The sequence below is a fragment of the Scyliorhinus torazame genome, chromosome 5 (genome assembly GCF_047496885.1).
Source record: "Scyliorhinus torazame isolate Kashiwa2021f chromosome 5, sScyTor2.1, whole genome shotgun sequence".
Classification (NCBI taxonomy): domain Eukaryota; kingdom Metazoa; phylum Chordata; class Chondrichthyes; order Carcharhiniformes; family Scyliorhinidae; genus Scyliorhinus; species Scyliorhinus torazame.
The window spans coordinates 165,581,005-165,598,925 of NC_092711.1; the positions used below are offsets into that span (position 1 = coordinate 165,581,005).

General features: G+C 48.1%; 1 long non-coding RNA gene across 2 annotated transcripts; it reads right to left on the reverse strand.

Annotated features, from left to right (window-relative positions):
- Positions 1-545: 545 nt before the first annotated feature.
- LOC140420462 (uncharacterized) lies at positions 546-17,718 on the reverse strand. 2 transcript variants are annotated; one of them, XR_011946384.1, is made up of 3 exons: positions 17,596-17,652; positions 11,369-11,450; positions 546-1,998 (listed from the first exon to the last, which is right to left on the reverse strand). It is a non-coding gene; the product is annotated as an uncharacterized lncRNA (long non-coding RNA). The 2 variants fall into 2 exon arrangements; XR_011946383.1 differs by lacking the exon at positions 11,369-11,450 and having other exon boundaries at positions 17,596-17,718.
- Positions 17,719-17,921: the final 203 nt, after the last annotated feature.

The following is a 17,921-nucleotide window of genomic DNA, read 5'->3' on the forward strand; positions in this document are numbered from 1 at the left end:
TGTGATGTCCTCCAGCTGCTATTTTAATGCAAACTTCAACCAATCTGTTTTAAGTAGCTTTCTATTCAATGAAATAATTGCAACTGTCACAGAAACACATTAAAATGTTTGAGATGGATTCCGATGCATTTTCAGCCTGGAAACTGAAACCAGCTGCTTTACATTCAATCAGGAGCATCACAGTTTTACACCAATCTCTGATTTGACACCACATTTCCAGCATTCACCATTGTTCTTCCCAACTCTGAACACAGTTGTAAAGGTGCTTCTGTTCTAGGGGTTCAGGGGTTCTGAGATGTGGAAGAGAGTGATTGGGACACATTTCTTGCACACTTCAGGATTCAGCCACACGGGGACTTTGCTGACAGTGAAGAGAGATGAGAAAGACCAAAGTGTTGTTTGTCCCTCTCAGTGTGACCCTGAAAGACTGTGTCCAGGCTGAAGTTCTGTTCCTGCCATATGATCCTTCCCCAGATTGTCCTTTCTGAGCTCCAGGCAGGTGCTGTTAAACACTCAGAGAGGAAAGACAAAAATCTGCAACAATGTTTCAAATAAAGCTGATTTATTTCACATTTATTCAGAATATTAAACCTCATCAGCAGATTAAGACTGTCAGAGTGAACATTATTCAGTCCTGGACATGATTAACAGCATCAATAAGAGTAGAATCCAAACCTTGTAGTCGCTTGTGAACTCGCTGGTGTGTAAGCAGGTGGGATGGCTGAGTAAATCCCTTCCCACAGACATTAGAGGTGTATGGCTGCTCCCCAGTGTGAATTCAATGGTGTTTCAGAAGATAAATGAGAAAATTCCTTCCTACAGATGGAGCAGGTAAATGGCCTCTCCCCAGTGTGAACTCTCTGGTGTGTCAGCAGGTTGGATGACTGACTGAATCCCTTCCCACATACCGAGCAGGTGAACAGCCTCTCCCCAGTGTGTACTCGCTGGTGATTCAATAGGTTGGATGAACGAGTGAATCCCTTCCCACACACTGAGCAGGTGAATGGCCTCTCGTCACTGTGAACCTGCTGATGTGTCAGAAGGTTGGATTAATTAATTAATCCCTTCCCACAGTCAGAGCAGGTGAATGGCCTCCCCCCAGTGTGAATTCTCTGGTGGTTCAGTCGGACGGCTGAATCCTTTCCCACACACCGAGCAGGTGAATGGTCTCTCCCCGGTGTGAGCATATTGGTGTAATAATAAATGCTTTTTGTTTTTAAAGCTGTTCTCACAGTCCGGACAGTTAAAAAGTTTGTTATCAGAGTGAACAATTGATGTGTCTATAGGTGGGATGACTGAATGAATCCTTTCCCACACACGGAGCAGGTGAACAGTCTCTCCCCAGTGTGAATACATTGATCTGTCCGCAGATCCATTTTACATTTAAAACTCTTCTCACAGTCAGGATATGTAAATGGTCTCTTATCTGTGTAAACAAGTTGATGAGTCACAATGTGGGATGACCGAGTGAATCCCTTCCCACACACAGGGCAGGTGAATGGCCTCTCCTCAGTGTGAACTCGCTGGTGTGTCAGAAAGTTGTATGAATGGGTGAATTCCTTCCCACACAGAGCAGGTGAACAGCCTCTCTCCAGTGTGACTGTGCCGATGAACTTCCAGATGTGATGGGTAACTGAATCCCTTCCCACAGTCCGCACATTTCCACGGTTTCCCTATGGTGAGTGTGTCTTTATGTCTCTCCCGGTTGAAGCCTTGTCCACACACAAAACAGGTGTATAATTTCTCTCTGCAGTGAATTGTGTAATGTTTTTTCAGGCTGTGTTAAAGCTCTTTCCACAGCCAGTGCTCTGGAACACTCTCACTTTGGTGTGTGTGTGTCTCGGTGCTTTTCCAGTCACACTGCTTGAAACAGAACAAACAATTCCCCTTCCAAATTAAAATACCAATGATATTTAGCTCCTGATTAATTGAGTGACTCTGTCAGATCTTGATGCTTGGTTTGAGTTTTCTGTCGGCCAATCTTCCACTTCTAGTATCCTGTAAAAGGAGTTCATAAAAGCCATCACTGTCAGTCCAGGATAGAAATTCTGAACAGACAATTCAAGTTTCTCTGGAACATTTTTTCCTCTCTTGTTCCCCCAAAACTGTAAATCCCCGTCCCACACACCCTCCCTCCTCCCTGGGCTGAAATCCAAACCCATCTCACCATTTTTTTTCTCCACTCCCAGTTTTCTCCCTCCCTCTCCTCTGCCTGGGTTCAGTTCTCCAGCTCCTGTCTGCAGACTGACAATAAAACCAATGGGTCTTATAATGGGTCTTATGAGAGTAAACTTGCTCAGAATATAAAAACAGATAGTAAAAGTTTCTACAAATACATAAAACAAAAAAGAGTGGCTAAGGTAAATATTGGTCCTTTAGAGGATGATAAGGGAGATTTAATAATGGGAGATGAGGAAATGGCTGAGGAACTGAACAGGTTTTTTGGGTCGGTCTTCACAGTGGAAGACACAAATAACATGCCAGTGACTGATGGAAATGAGACTATGACAGGTGAGGACCTTGAGAGGATTGTTATCACCAAGGAGGTAGTGATGGGCAAGCTAATGGGGCTAAAGGTAGACAAGTCTCCTGGACCTGATGGAATGCATCCCAGAGTGCTAAAAGAGATGGCTAGGGAAATTGCAAATGCACTAGTGATAATTTACCAAAATTCACTAGACTCTGGGGTGGTCCTGGCGGATTTGAAATTAGCAAATGTGACACCACTGTTTAAAAAAGGAGGTAGGCAGAAAGCGGGTAATTATAGGCCAGTGAGCTTAACTATGGTAGTAGGGAAGATGCTGGAATCTATCATCAAGGAAGAAATAGCGAGGCATCTGGATGGAAATTGTCCCATAGGACAGACGCAGCATGGGTTCATAAAGGGCAAGTTGTGCCTAACTAATTTAGTGGAATTTTTTGAGGACATTAACAGTGCGGTAGATAACGGGGAGCCAATGGATGTGGTGTATCTGGATTTCCAGAAAGCCTTTGACAAGGTGCCACACAAAAGGTTGTTGCATAAGATAAAGATGCATGGCATTAAGGGGAAAGTAGTAGCATGGATAGAGGATTGGTTAATTAATAGAAAGCAAAGAGTGGGGATTAATGGGTGTTTCTCTGGTTGGCAATCAGTAGCCAGTGGTGTCCCTCAGGGATCAGTGTTGGGCCCACAACTGTTCACAATTTACATAGATGATTTGGAGTTGGGGACCAAGGGCAATGTGTCCAAGTTTGCAGACGACACTAAGATAAGTGGTAAAGCAAAAAGTGCAGAGGATACTGGAAGTCTGCAGAGGGATTTGGATAGGCTAAGTGAATGGGCTAGGGTCTGGCAGATGGAATACAATGTTGACAAATGTGAGGTTATCCATTTTGGTAGGAATAACAGCAAAAGGGATTATTATTTAAATGATAAAATATTAAAACATGCTGCTGTGCAGAGAGACCTGGGTGTGCTAGTGCATGAGTCGCAAAAAGTTGGTTTTCAGGTGCAACAGGTGATTAAGAAGGCAAATGGAATTTTGTCCTTCATTGCTAGAGGGATGGAGTTTAAGACTAGTGAGGTTCTGCTGCAATTGTATAAGGTGTTAGTGAGGCCACACCTGGAGTATTGTGTTGAGTTTTGGTCTCCTTACTTGAGAAAGGACGTACTGGCACTGGAGGGTGTGCAAAGGAGATTCACTAGGTTAATCCCAGAGCTGAAGGGGTTGGATTACGAGGAGAGATTGAGTAGACTGGGACTGTACTCGTTGGAATTTAGAAGGATGAGGGGGGATCTTATAGAAACATATAAGATTATGAAGGGAATAGATAGGATAGATGCGGGCAGGTTGTTTCCACTGGCGGGTGAAAGCAGAACTAGGGGGCATAGCCTCAAAATAAGGGGAAGTAGATTTAGGACTAAGTTTAGGAGGAACTTGTTCACCCAAAGGGTTGTGAATCTATGGAATTCCTTGCCCAGTGAAGCAGTAGAGGCTCCTTCATTAAATGTTTTTAAGGTAAAGATAGATAGTTTTTTGAAGAATAAAGGGATTAAGGGTTATGGTGTTCGGGCCGGAAAGTAGAGCTGAGTCCACAAAAGATCAGCCATGATCTCATTGAATGGTGGAGCAGGCTCGAGGGGCCAGATGGCCTACTCCTGCTCCTAGTTCTTATGTTCTTATGTAAGTAGACTTACATTAACACTGCAATGAAGTTACTCTGAAAAGCCCCCCCCCCCCCCCCCCCCGCCCCGCCCCGCCGCCCCCATTCGCCACATTTTGGCGCCTGTTCGGGCACACTGAGGAAGAATTCAGAATGTCCAAATTATCTGAAAGCACGTCTTTCGGGGCATGTGGGAGGAAACCGAAGCGTCCGGTGAAATCATAGAATTTACAGTTCAGAAGGAGGGCATTCAGCCCATCGAGTCTACACCAGCCCCTGGAAAGAGCACCCCACCCCAGCCCACGCCCCAACCCCAGCCCCGTAACCCAGTAAACCCACCTAACCTTTTTTGACAAGAAGGGCAATTTATCATTGCCAATCTACATTTTATCATGGCCAATCCACCTAACCTGCACATCTTTGGACTGCGGGAGGAAACCGGAGCACCCATACAAAACCTACGCAGACATGGGGAGAACGTGCAGACTCTACACAGACAGTGACCGAAGCCGAAATCAAACCTGGGACCCTGGAGATGTGAAGCAACTGTGCTCACCACTGTGCTGCCATGCTGCCCATCTTATCCTCAGACTATTACATCTAGTTCTAGAATGCCTGAAAGATGTGCTGTTAGATGAATTGAACATTCTGAATTCTTCTTCTGTGTACCCTAACGGGTGCCGGAATGTGGCGATGAAGGGAGATTCACAGTAACTTCATTGCCATGTTTTAAAAAAAATTTAAAGTACCCAATTCATTTTTTCCAATTAAGGGGTAATTTAGTGTGGCCAATCCACCTGGGCTGCACATCTTTGGGTTGTGGGGGCAAAACCCACACAAACAAGGGGAGAATGTGCAAACTCTGCATGGACAGTGACCCAGATCCTGGATCGAACCTGGTACCTCGGCGCCATGAGGCGACAGTGCGAATCACTGTGCCACCGTGCTGCCCCATTGCGGTGTTAATGTATGCCTTCTTGTGACAAAAATTAAGATTATTATTATTAAGAGGTAGTAGCCTCTCCAAGGCAGCCTTCAGGATGTGCGACAATGCAGAATCGCCAAGCAGAAACTTACAGCCAAGTTCTGCACACGAGTACAGCCTCAACCGGGACCTTGGATTCATGTCGCATTACATTCACCCTCCCACCATTTGGCCTGGGCTTGCAAAATCCTACCAACTATCACTGCTTGAGACAATTCACACCTCTTCAACCTGTGATTATCCCTCTCTCCAGTCACTCCGTCTGGACCTGTAAAGACTTAATTACCTGCAAAGACTCGCATTCAAAAGTATCGTCTTGCATCATTGACTTTATCTACATATATGTTTCTGGAATCCATCTCTTCATTCGCCTGAGGAAGGAGCTGTGCTCCGAATGCTGGTGATTCGAAACAAACCTGTTGGACTTTAACCTGGTGTTGTCAGACTTCTTACTGTGCTCACCCCTGTCCAACGCCAACATTGCCACATTAAAGTAAAAGGGCAAAGAGGGCAACATGGTGGCACAGTGGTTAGCATTGTTGCCTACGGCGCTGAAGACCCGGGTTTGAATCCCGGCCCTGGGTCACTGTCCGTGTGGAGTTTGCACATTCTCCCCGTGTCTGTGTGGGTTTCGCCCCCACAACCCAAAAGATGTGCAGGATAGGTTGATTGGCCACGCTAAATTGCCCCTTAGTTGGAAAAAATAATTGGGTACTCTTAAATTTTTTTTAAAAAGTAAAAGGGCAAAGTGGCAGAACGGTGGCGCAGTGGTCCCAGGTTCAAACCTGGCTCTGGGTCACTGTCTGTGTGGAGTTTGCACATTCTCCCCATGTTTGCGTGGGTTTCACCCCCACAACCCAAAGATGTGCAGAGTAGGTGAATTGGCAATGCTAAATTGCCCCTTAATTGGAAAAAATAAATTGGGTACTCTAAGTAAAAGGGCAAAGATGTTTATAGTTTAAGAGATACATTCTTAATAAAAATAATGTGTAGGCATTGTTGCTTCTAGTTTTTTTGCAGTAAAAGTCATAAAACATGAAGTTTTTGCCTTATGAGTCTTCATTTTGTTCACTGGGTTTAGAATTTATCTTTTAAAGTTACTGATCTTTTCAGAAATCTTACAGTTGATTTTGAGCTACAAGTTTCAACTTCCCATAATGCCTCAGGCAACTTCTGTCTCTCTATTGCTCATGTCATGACAGCCCAGCAACAGAGCTGAGGGCTGGAGATGCCGTCACTCCTCGTAGGAGCTGGAATCAGTAGAAAGAAGAACCATAGTTTCTGGTTGAGCTTTGCGTTAGCTGTCTGACCATGATGACCATATATAAATAGCTAACCAGGTAATATGTTGTGATGAGGGTTTAGAAACAGACCCTGGGTAGACAAGTTCACTGAAGCTGTGGGCGTATCAGCTGTACAGTGAAACCAGGCATCCAACAGCCACAGAGACCTGTAATATTGGACGCTGGGTTTAACCCTGTTCTGTATTAAACAGACCTATCTGATACTGGGGGTGATATAGATAATCTGACCCTTAATTAATTCAATTCCAAAAGTGAATAACATTGTTTCAAGTACAGTGATTACTCTGTCAATCTGTGAACAAAGTGGTGTCAGTTCATGCAAATCTGTCTTATTTCATTACTTATTTTTGTTACTGACTAGGGTCTCTCCCACTCTCTCTCTCTCTCTCCTCTCGGTCTCTGGTGCCTCGCTCTCCCTCTGTCTCTCTCAGCTGCCTCTCACTCTCTGTTATCAGTGCTCAGGAAGGCAGGTGGGATAGTTTCCTTTGGTAGCCAAGGGCCAAGAATATAAGAACAGGGAGATTGTGCTGGAACTGCATCAAACACCAGTTAGACCACAGCCGGAGCACTGTGGACAGTTCTGATCACCACATTACAGGAAGGATGTGATCACACGAGAGAGGCTGCAGAGGAGATTTATGATGATGTTACCCAGGATGGAGAATTTTAACTATGAGGAAAGATTGGAGAGGCTGGGGTTGTTCAACATTCAACATTCCTCAACCTCCTTATGACTTCCCTCAACAACTCATCTAAAAACTGTTCCTAAACTGGGCATAAACGTCCAAAAATCCGAGATTCTCGCAGGAGCCACCTAACGTGCGACATCCACCAACATGTTGTCACCGGAAGTCCCCGGAATGAACAATATCAATATGACACCAGCATCAACATATTAACGACAGGCCATTCATCCAGATTTAGAGAAGACAGATTTTTAATTGGTAATGGATTGAAGGGTAATGGGGAACTGGCAGTACGGTGGAATTAAATGTTGAATGTTGAAGTCCCAGAGGAAAGGTGCTGGAAAGAAGGGGGCGAGCGAAGGTCCGCCGGCGAGTGCTGCTGTGAGTCCTGCAGGAAGGAAGATGCGGGGCTGGGTCGTCGGGTGGGGCCGCTCCCCTCACCGGGGAAACTCTGACCGAGGTGATGTCAGAGCTTTAGACATAAGTAGATATTACCCCTTTGAACTGAATTGGCCACATTCCTCTCGGAGGTCTGTTCTATTCTCTGAGCCTCACCCATTTGTCCCGGTTGATCCTCGGTCGTCGCTGAAACGGAATCTTCGAGGCTTGGTTCTTATTCTCCTTCTGGGGCTGGTTTAGCTCACTGGGCTAAATCGCTGGCTTTTAAAGCAGACCAAGGCAGGCCAGCAGCACGGTTCAATTCCCGTACCAGCCTCCCCGAACAGGCACCGGAATGTGGCGACTAGGGGCTTTTCACCGTAACTTCATTGAAGCCTACTCGTGACAATAAGCGATTTTCATTTCATTTTCCCACACAGGACAAATTTACTCTACTTTGAACGGTCTAATGACATTTTTCTTCTAACCCTAGATCCATTCATAGATCATAGAATTTACAGTGCAGAAGGAGGCCATTCGGCCCATCGAGTCTGCACCGGCTCTTGGAAAGAGCACCCTACCCAAGGTCAACACCTCCACCCTATCTCCATAACTCAGTAACCCCACCCAACATTAAGGGCAATTTTGGACAGTAAGGGCAATTTATCATGGCCAGACCACCTAACCTGCACATCTTTGGACTGTGGGAGGAAACCGGAGCACCCGGAGGAAACCCACGCAGACACGGGGAGGATGTGCAGACTCCGCACAGACAGTGACCCAAGCCGGAATCGAACCTGGGACCCTGGAGCTGTGAAGCAATTGTGCTATCCACAATGCTACCGTGCTGCCCAGTGCTTAGGTAGGCATTCTTCAGACATTGTGGTTAAAGGTGTCAACTCAGGTTCTGCTCGGCATTTCACAATCTTTTCCATCAGTGCATTGCAGACTCTGGTCACTGATCAAAAGGTACCAGGCCTCATTTCAAGTTGACCAAGACCTTCCCATCATGCCTGCAATCAGTCATTTTAGCACAAACAGGGTCTTACCGCTACAGTCAAGTTTGAAAGGCTGTTTGCCAAGCATTTGGAGGTGCTTTGGAGGGAGATGGCGACTTCACTTTAGAGTGGGTGAAGGAGGCGATTGCCCTGGTAAAGGCGGCAGAGAAGAAGACGTCGGTCAAGGTGCGGGAGCAAGGTGAGAAGTTGAAGGGGGTGGAGGAGACACTGTTGCAACACAGCAACCAGTTCACCTCGATGGGGGAGGAGCTGTGGAGGGTGACAGGGGTCAACAAAAGGCTCAGAACTCAGGTAGGGGACCTGCAGAACTGGTCAAGGATGCAGAATTTGAGCATTGTGGGCCTGCCTGGGGAGTGGAGGGCCTGAGGCCGACCGAGTACTTTGCAAAGATTTTTGCTGAGTTGATGGGGGAGGGGGAAGAACCCTCCGCTCCGAGTGGGACAGGCCACATCGGTCACTCAGGCTGAAGTCTGAGTGAATGAGTCACCAAGGGCAGTTATAGTCTGCTTCCACAGCTACCACGTGAAGGAGAAGGTTTGAGCTGGGCAACCTAGCAATGCCATGTAGGCACCCTGGCAGTGCCACCCAGGTGCCAGCCTGGCACTTCTGGGGTGCTCAGATATCACTGTCAGGTTGGCAGGGGTACTGCCAGGGTACCACTTGGGCAATGCCAAGGTGTCAGGCTGGCATTTTGCTCGCACCGGGGCTCAAGCCCGGGGGTGCACTGCCCATGTGAGGTGGTGTGGGGAGGCCCGAGGACCCCCTTATAGGTGAGTTGGTCCGGGGGTCGAGTCAGGGGGTCAAGAGCTCAGGACGCCATTTCAAAATGGCATCCCGATCTCATCCTACATGGAGGAGACCCTCAGTGCAGGAATAATGCTAAGTGCAGCCTTGGGTGGCCTTCCCTACCAGAGCAGTAAAAAAGAGCAGAATGCCATTAGTTAGCGGATATGAAGTGGGAAGGTGTTGGGAGATGCAGATATCAAGATCTGACGGAGTAGTTGGTGAGAAGGCGGGCGGCCTTTGGACGGGTGAAGGTGGCATTGTTCCGGCAGCAGAGTGAGATTTGGAGTGGTCTACCCAGCAAAGCTGAGAGTGACTCATAACTCAAAGGACTTTTATTTTGAGGCGGTGGAGGCGTTCGTTAAGGCTGAAGGACTGGGACTGAGATGAGAGTTGGGATTTGGGCTTGGTTGGTGGGGACGGGGATTGTGTTCTCTTATTGAGGGTTTTCTACTTGACTGGGGTTTGGTTTCTGTCGCTTAAATGGCGGGGGGGGGGGGGGGGGGGGTTTATCTACGTGTGTTGTGTTTTTTTCCTTATGGGTGCAGTTCTATATTGTTTCTTGGTTTCAGGGAGGTGGGTTTTGAGCACGTGGAGGTGGGTTTTGAGCACGTGGGGCTGGGTTACTGAACAGGGGGGGCTCTGGCAGGGGTCACCACACGAGGCAACGTCGGGTGATTAGAGAACGGGAGTGTGATGGGGGGGGGCGCAGACATTGGAGCCTGGTCAAACAGGTTTCAATGGACCTGGGAGGTGTGAATGGTGGGGGGAGGTGTGAATGGTGGGGGGAGGGGATCGATACTGGGTGAGGCGTTTGCAAGAGGAAGTGGATGGGGGGGTTCTAGGAGGGGGGGTGAGGGGACTACATACATGCTACTGCCCCCCCCCCCGGTTCCATTCCGCCCCCCCCGTTCCATCCCACCCCCCCCGTTCCACCCCCCCCGTTCCATCCCCCCCCCCCGTTCCATCCTCCCCCCCCCGTTCCATCCTCCCCCCCCCCCCCGTTCCATCCTCCCCCCCCCGTTCCATCCCCCCCCCGTTCCATCCCCCCCCCCCACGTTCCATCTCCCCCCCCACGTTCCATCTCCCCCCCCCCCCGTTCCATCCCACTGCCCCCCCCCCGTTCCATCCCACTGCCCCGCCCGTTCCATCCCACTCCCCCCCCCGGTCCATCCCACTGCCCCCCCCCCATCCCCCCCCCCCCCCCCCCGCGTTCCATTCCATTCCATAAGCGAAATTGTGGCATGTGACATCATCTGGGGCTGAACCTCCCTTTCCCTTGCCTCGATAAACACCTTCATCAGCACCGGTCCCAATATCCCGGAGAACATTTTATAGAACTCCGCTGGGTACCCGTCCGATCCCAGGCCTTACCCGGCAGCCTGGCCTTCAAACCCTCCACTATCTCTTCCAACCCGATCGGGGCTCCCTGTCCTACTACCAGCTCCCGGTCCACCTTCGGGAAAGTCAGCCCCTCCAGGAAGTGCCTCATCCTCTCCGGCCCCGCAGGGGGTTCTGACCTGTACAACCTGCTGTAAAAATCCCGAAACGTTTTACTAACCCCGACCGAGTCCCCAACTAAGTTCCCATCCCCGACGCTAACATTCCCTATTTCTCTAGCTGCCTCTCCCTTTCTAAGCTGCTGTGCAAGCATCCTGCTGGCCTTCTCACCATGCTCGTATATCGCCCCCCCCCCCCATCGCCTTTGAGCTATTCCACTGCCCTCCCTGTGGTTAACAAGCCAAACTCCGCCTGCAGCCTCCGCCGTTCCCTTAAATGCCCTATCTCTGGAGTCTCCGCGTACCTCCTGTCGACTTGTAGAATCTCTTTTACCAGTCGGTCCGTCTCTGCCCTGTCCGTCCTGTCCCTGTGAGCCCGGATCGAGATCAGCTCTCCTCTCACCACTGCCTTCAGCACTTCCCAGACCACTGCTGCTGAGACCTCCCCCGTATCATTTACCTGTGGGTAATGCAGCATGCATTTCCTCAGCCTCTCGCACACCGCTTCGTCCACCAACAGCCCGACATCCAACCTCCGTTGCGGGCGCTAATTGCTATCTTTACTCACCTGCAGGTCAACCCAGTGTGGAGCATGGTCCGAGATCGTAATCGCCGAATACCCCATGTCCACCACCCCTGCCAGCAAGGCCCTACCCAAAACAAAGAAATCGATCTGAGAGTATACCTTATGTACGTGGAAGTAGAAAGGAAACTCCTTCACCCTCGGCTGCCTAAATCTCCATGGATAACCCCCCCCCCCCCCCCCCCCCCCATCTGCTCCATGAACCCTTTCAGTTCCTTTGCCATTGCTGGCACCCTGCCCGTTTTCAAGCATGATCGATCCAGGCCGGGATCAATAACTGTATTAAAGTCCCCTCCCATGATCAGTTTGTGCAAGTCCAGGTTCTATTTTCTCTTCATAAGTTGCTTGGTCCTCCTTTGCTGAATTCTAAAACAAGTTCCCAATCCTCAGGCCCGCTACTATTTTGGCCACTTTATGATCCTCTTCCTTTGATCTAATGAAATCTTTAATATTTCTTGTTCGCCACAGTTGCATCAATTTTCCTGTCGCAGATTCCCTGAGAGAGAAAGAGAAGAGAGAACGAAATGCAGTCCTGGATGTAATTGAAGCAGAAACAATAACAGCAGAATCCATCACTGTAATCAATTGTGAACTTGTTGGTGTCTCAGCAGGGACGAGGAAACACAGAATCCCTTCCCACACTGGGAGCAGGTGAACGGACTCTTCCCAGTGTGAACTCGCTGGTGTGTCTGCAGGCTGCTTGACTGAATGAATCCCTTCCCACACTGGGAGCAGGTGAACGGCCTCTGCCCAGTGTGAAATCGCTGGTGTGTCTGCAGGCTGCTTGACTGAGTGAATCCCTTCCCACACTGGGAGCAGGTGAATGGTCTCTCCCCAGTGTGAACTCGCTGGTGTTTCTTCAGATTGGATAACGCAGTGAATTCTTTCCCACACTGAGAGCAGGTGAACGGCCTTTCCCCAGTGTGAATTCGCTGGTGTGACTTCAGGCTGTCCAACCGTGTGAATCCCTTCTCACACTGAGAGCAAGTGAATGGTTTCTCCCCAGTGTGAACTCGCTGGTGTGTCCTCAGTTTGGATAACTCAGAGAATCCCTTCCCACACGGAGAGCAGGTGAACGGCCTATCTCCAGTGTGACTGCGTCGGTGAACTTCCAGCACAGATGGGGATCTGTATCCCTTCCCACAGTCCCCACATTTCCACGGTTTCTCCATGTTTTGGGTCTCCTCGTGTCTCTCCAGGTCGGACAATCACTTGAAGCCTTGTTCACACACAGAACACGTATACGGTCTCTCCCCGCTGTGAATGGTGAGATGATTTTTCAGGCTGTGTAACTGGTTAAAGCTCTTTCCACAGTCAGTGCTCTGGAACACTCTCGCTCGGGTGTGTGTGTCTCGGTGCTTTTCCAGTCACACTGATGTTTAAACTTTGTTGAAGTCAACAGGCCGGGCAAACATTTCTCCTTCTAGATTTAATGGCTGATGAACCGAGTGTCTCTGTCAGATCCAGACGTGATGTTTGAGATTTCTGTCTGTAAATCCTCTCCTTTGGAGTTTACAAAAGACATCACAGTCAGTCCAGGAGAGAAATTCAAAACAGATTATTTTAATTTCTGTGAAACAGTCTTTCCTCTCTCGTTCCCCAAAAGCTGTAAATCTCTATCCCACACACTCTCCCTCCATTCTCACTCTGCTGTATCTAATATTCACCCTCCCAATTCTCCTGAATGTGCTGATTCAGGCTGATTGACAGATCCCTGCTCACTGCTTCCTGTCCTTCACACAGATCATAACAAATAGGAGCTGCAGTCGGCCATTCAGCCCATCAAGCCTACTCGACCATTCAATGAGATCATTGGCGGATCTACCTCAGCACCATTTTTCCACACTATCCCCCATATCCCTCGATATCTTCAATATCGAGAAACCTATCACTCTCGGTCTAAAAATACTTGATGACTGAGGCTCCACAGTCCTCTGGGGTAGAGAATCCCAAAGCTTCACCACATTGTCTTTAAATTCATTGCCGGGGGCAGCACGGTGGCGGTGATTAGCACTGCTGCCCCTCAGTGCCGAGGACCTGGGTTCGATCCTGGCCCCGGGTCACTGTCCATGTGGAGTCTGCACATTCTCCCTGTGTCTGCTTGGGTCTCACCCCCACAATGTAAAATGATGTGCAGGGTCGGTGAATTGGCCACGCTAAATTGCCCCTTAATTGGAAAAAAAAGAATTGGGTACTCTAAATTTATTCTTTTTGAAGGACAACTAAGTTTTGCATCCAGAGGTGTAATTAAAGTATCGTAAAAAGTGTGGGCTCATGGAATGATGTTTGGATGAAGGGGATTCCCTGTGGAGTTAATTAGATTTCAGCTTGGTAAGGTGATGACAGTACTGGGAGGAGCCACGGTTTCAGGCTTTTTGCAGCAAAGCTGTGTTTTAGTTGAGAATTAGTTCAAGATGTGAGCAGAGGTCAAGCATCTCAGTTCAGTTGAAAATATATGTCTGCAGCTAGATTAGCAGTTTCTTTCCAAGCAGTTCAGAAGAGTGTCATTCGAAGGCAAGCTGAAACAGCTTCCCAAGTTTCTTCATGGTTCTGACAGGTTTGAGATCTTGTCTTTAAAGCGGTGACACAAGAGCTCTCTTTCTCAAAGAACATCTGTGTAAAGCAGGTATTGCTGAGGGCTAACTGTGTTTAACGGTGGATTGAGAGCTGAGATGTGTTTTTGCTGTTTGAGTGGGAATAAAGGTAGCAGTTAAGGGTTACTGTATTCACTGTATTGATTAGCATTGTTTAAGGGCTAATTGTCAGCTGTTTTCTGGTGTGATGTTATATATTTGAATATTGTGTCAATAATAAAGTTTGTTTTCACATAGCATGGCCCTATTTTGTGTGAAATCACTCCTGGAGTAAGGTATCCTTGCCTCACAGTCTGACAAAACACAAATAAAATATTGGGGTTTGTGCCCAGTATCCAAGCCACTGTTGGGGTCTGGTCCGGGATCATAACCGTGAGAAGGTGGGTTATGTGGATGTTTAGAGCACTTTGCACCTGAGGAGCAGAGATTTTACCTTCTTTCTAGCCCCACAGCAATGTCAGACTAGAATCGACAACTTTTTTTGTGCCGAGGACGATCCTACACCTGGTGTCCACTTGCACCACAGGGAGCATCGTAATCGCAGACCTTCCCCCGTTTGTCTGGAGTTTTTGCTCGCGAGCTCACCCCCAGGTCGAGAATGTGGAGGTTTGGAGCCTCCCTGAGTTCATTTATTATGCACTTTCGGGAAGAGTTTGAGTTCTTCCTTTTGGTTAACTCGACTCCTTGTATTTCCTTCTCCATTTTGTTGGAGACATTTACGGTTTATGCTCGGGGGCTGATCATTTCTTACACTGCTAATAAAAGGTGCAGGATGCTGGAGAACCAGCAGCTTCTGGAGGTTTGTTTGGCGAAGGTGGAGGAGAATCATATGGAGGACCCGAGTAAGCTATTGCTGAAGGAGGTTCACGCAGCAAGAGTGGCTTTGAACTCCCTATTTACTCAGCAGGTCGAGAAAAGTTGAAAGTTAGTGAGATCGAAGTTGTACGAGTTTGGGAATAAGCCGAGCAAATACTTGGCCTGTTTGACAAAGGACCTTCGTTCTGCAGCCTAGGGGCAGCACGGTGGCACAAGTGGATAGCACTGTGGCTTCACAGCGCCAGGGTCCCAGGTTCCATTCCCCGCTGGGTCATTGTCTGTGCGGAGTCTGCACGTTCTCCCCGTGTCTGCTTGGGTTTCCTCGGGTGCTCCGACTTACTTCCACAGTCCAAAGACGTGCCGGTTAGGTGGATTAGCCATGATACATTGCCCTGCGTGACCAAAAAGGTTAGGAGGGGTTATTGAGTTACGGGGATAGGGTGGAAGTGAGGGCTTAAGTGGGTCGGTGCAGACTCAATGGGCTGAATGGCCTCCTTCTGCACTGTTTGTTCTATGTTTATGTCAAACCAGCTGTCTAGCCCACTGAGCTAAACCAGCCCAAACCGATCAATGACGGCTTTATGGGGCCAACTTTCCACAGCTGATGGTGACTATTAGGTGGGACCTTGCCCGGTGGTCGGCTGTTCCGATTTCATGGTGAGTGAGGATCCCCTTCATTAAAATGTGTTGCACAGACTGTTGTACCCTCTGCAGATGCTGCCTATACTACTGTCAACCAGAGTTGTTAGGGAAATTAATCAAATCAGGGCAGGACCTGCTCAGTTAATGGTAGGGAGTTGGGGAGACTTACAGAACAAAGACATCTAGGAGTACAGGTTCACAGCTCCTTGAAGGTGGAGTCGCAGGTGGACAGGGTGGTGAAGAAGGCAGTCAGTATGCTCGGTTTTATTGGTTAGAATATTGAATACCGGAGTCTTATTGAAATTGGACAAGACATTGGTAAGACCGGACATGGAATACTGTGTTCAGTTCTGGTCACCTTATTATAGAAAGAATAATGTTAAACACAAAAGAGTGCAAAGAGATTTACCAGGATGCTGCGAGGACTTGATGGTCTGAGTTATAAGGAGAGGCTGGGACTTTTTTCCCTGGAGTGTAGGAGGCTTAGGTGTAATCTTATAGAGGTCTATAAAACAATGAGGAGCATAGAGAAGGAAGATAGCCAACATTTTTTCCCTGAGGTAGAGGAGTCTAGAACTAGAGGACATAGGTTTAAGGTGAGAGGAGAGAGATACAAAAGAGACCAAAGGGGAAAATTCTTCACACCGAGGGTGGTGAACTTCTGGAATAGGCTGCCAGAGGCAGTGTAGAGGCGGGTACAAATTTGTCCTTTAACAAGCAGTTAGAAGTTACATGGGCAGGGTGGGTAGAGGGATATGGGCCAAATGCTGGCAAGTGGGACTAGCTCAGTGACAGAAACTGGGCGGCATGGACAAGCTGGGCCGAAGGGCCTGGTTCCATGCTGTAAACATCTATAACTCTACCTGGATCAAAATGTTTGTTCAGCTCCAATCACCAAGATAAGGGAGGGTATGGTCTTCCGAAAATCAGGCTTCATCAATTGGCCTCTCGTCTTAGGTTCATAAGGGATTGGGTTAGGATGGAGCCAACATTCATCTGGCTCAATACAGAAGCAGACCAGTCAGTTCTCTCTCGATCCAAAACCAGCATAGGCTGATTATGGAATGCATCTCCATGCAATTTTTAATGTCCGTGATTCATTCTGAGTCTTATGCATTGGGTAAAGGATGGGACTCCTACATTTGACTGACTTGCTCCTCCTGGGCTTTCCATGAGTGAATTCAATTCAACTTAGGCCGGGAGTAGGGCACAGTGATTACTGCTGCTACCTCAGTGCCAGGGACCCAGGTTCAATCCCAGCCTTGGGTGGCTGTCTGTGTGGAGTTTGCATATTCTCCTCGTGTCTTCGTGTGTTTCCTCCGGGTGCTCCGGTTTCCTCCCACTGTCCAAAGATGAGCAGTGAAAGTGGATTGGTCACGCTAATTTGCCCCTTAGTATCAAAGATGTGTAGGTTAGGTGGGTTGACAATGATCAATGCAACGGGTTACGAGGATAGGATGGGGAATGGGCCTCAGTGAAATGTATTTTTTTTAACCTGTAAACTGGTTCTTCAATTAATCTGGCATTTCATCTCGAGGCTCTGCTCCCTCAAATATCCTGTTCCAAATTAATTCTGCAATGTGTTGCTTGGATGTATGTTGGCAATATCTCTTGTTCCGCTCTGTACCCATTTGCCACGATTTTTTCTGTTGCATTCATTGTTTAAAAATGATTTAAAACAAAACAATTTATTAAAAATCTGTCCAACTCATCTGTGAATATATTCAATGACTCCACACCCCACTGGTCCCTGTGGAAGAGAAATCCAGAGACTAATAACCCTCCAAGGGAAGAGATGACTGGATTGCACTTTATCGCAGAACCATAAATAATATATCTTATGTGTACCATATAAGACATGCCTGTCTGCTGACATTTAAGGGGACAGTAAATTAATACCAATCACCTGGAGAAACTAGCCCTTTATTGTGAATATTAGGAAAGAGACCATCCTTTTAGCCAGACAAATAAATGTGTGAAGCTGAGGGAGCAAAGGATGTCAATGTCTTTGAGAGAAAGAAGAGACCTGGGCCAAGCTTTGCAGAGTCTGCGCCCTCCCTGGATTCACTTCCTTTCCCTTCAGTTGCTACAAGTGACCAATTGAAGGTGAGAATGAGAAAATAAATGGAAAGGGGGGAGAAAAGAAAGTGTTTTACTCACAGATGTTGGCGACAAAAACAAGTTTTCAGTCTGTGTGAGGCCCCAGTTTTGCTCATTGTCCAGCTTCCGCATTCAGAAAACGGGAAACTAATTGGATGGTGGAAGAGTCCTTCCGGTTCACCAACTCTTCCCATTGGTCAACAACTTTCCTCCGCCTCACTCATTGTTCCCCTCCTCGAGACAAGGTTTCCAGGCAACCGGCTGTGGCCAGAACAAGAAGTCTCTAGGTGATTCCCCTCTCCCCACCCCGGGACTGAGCATGTCTGAGGGAGAGCAGAGATTGCGCATGTGCGAGGGAAAGCTCACCCTTGACCTTCCTGCTGAGG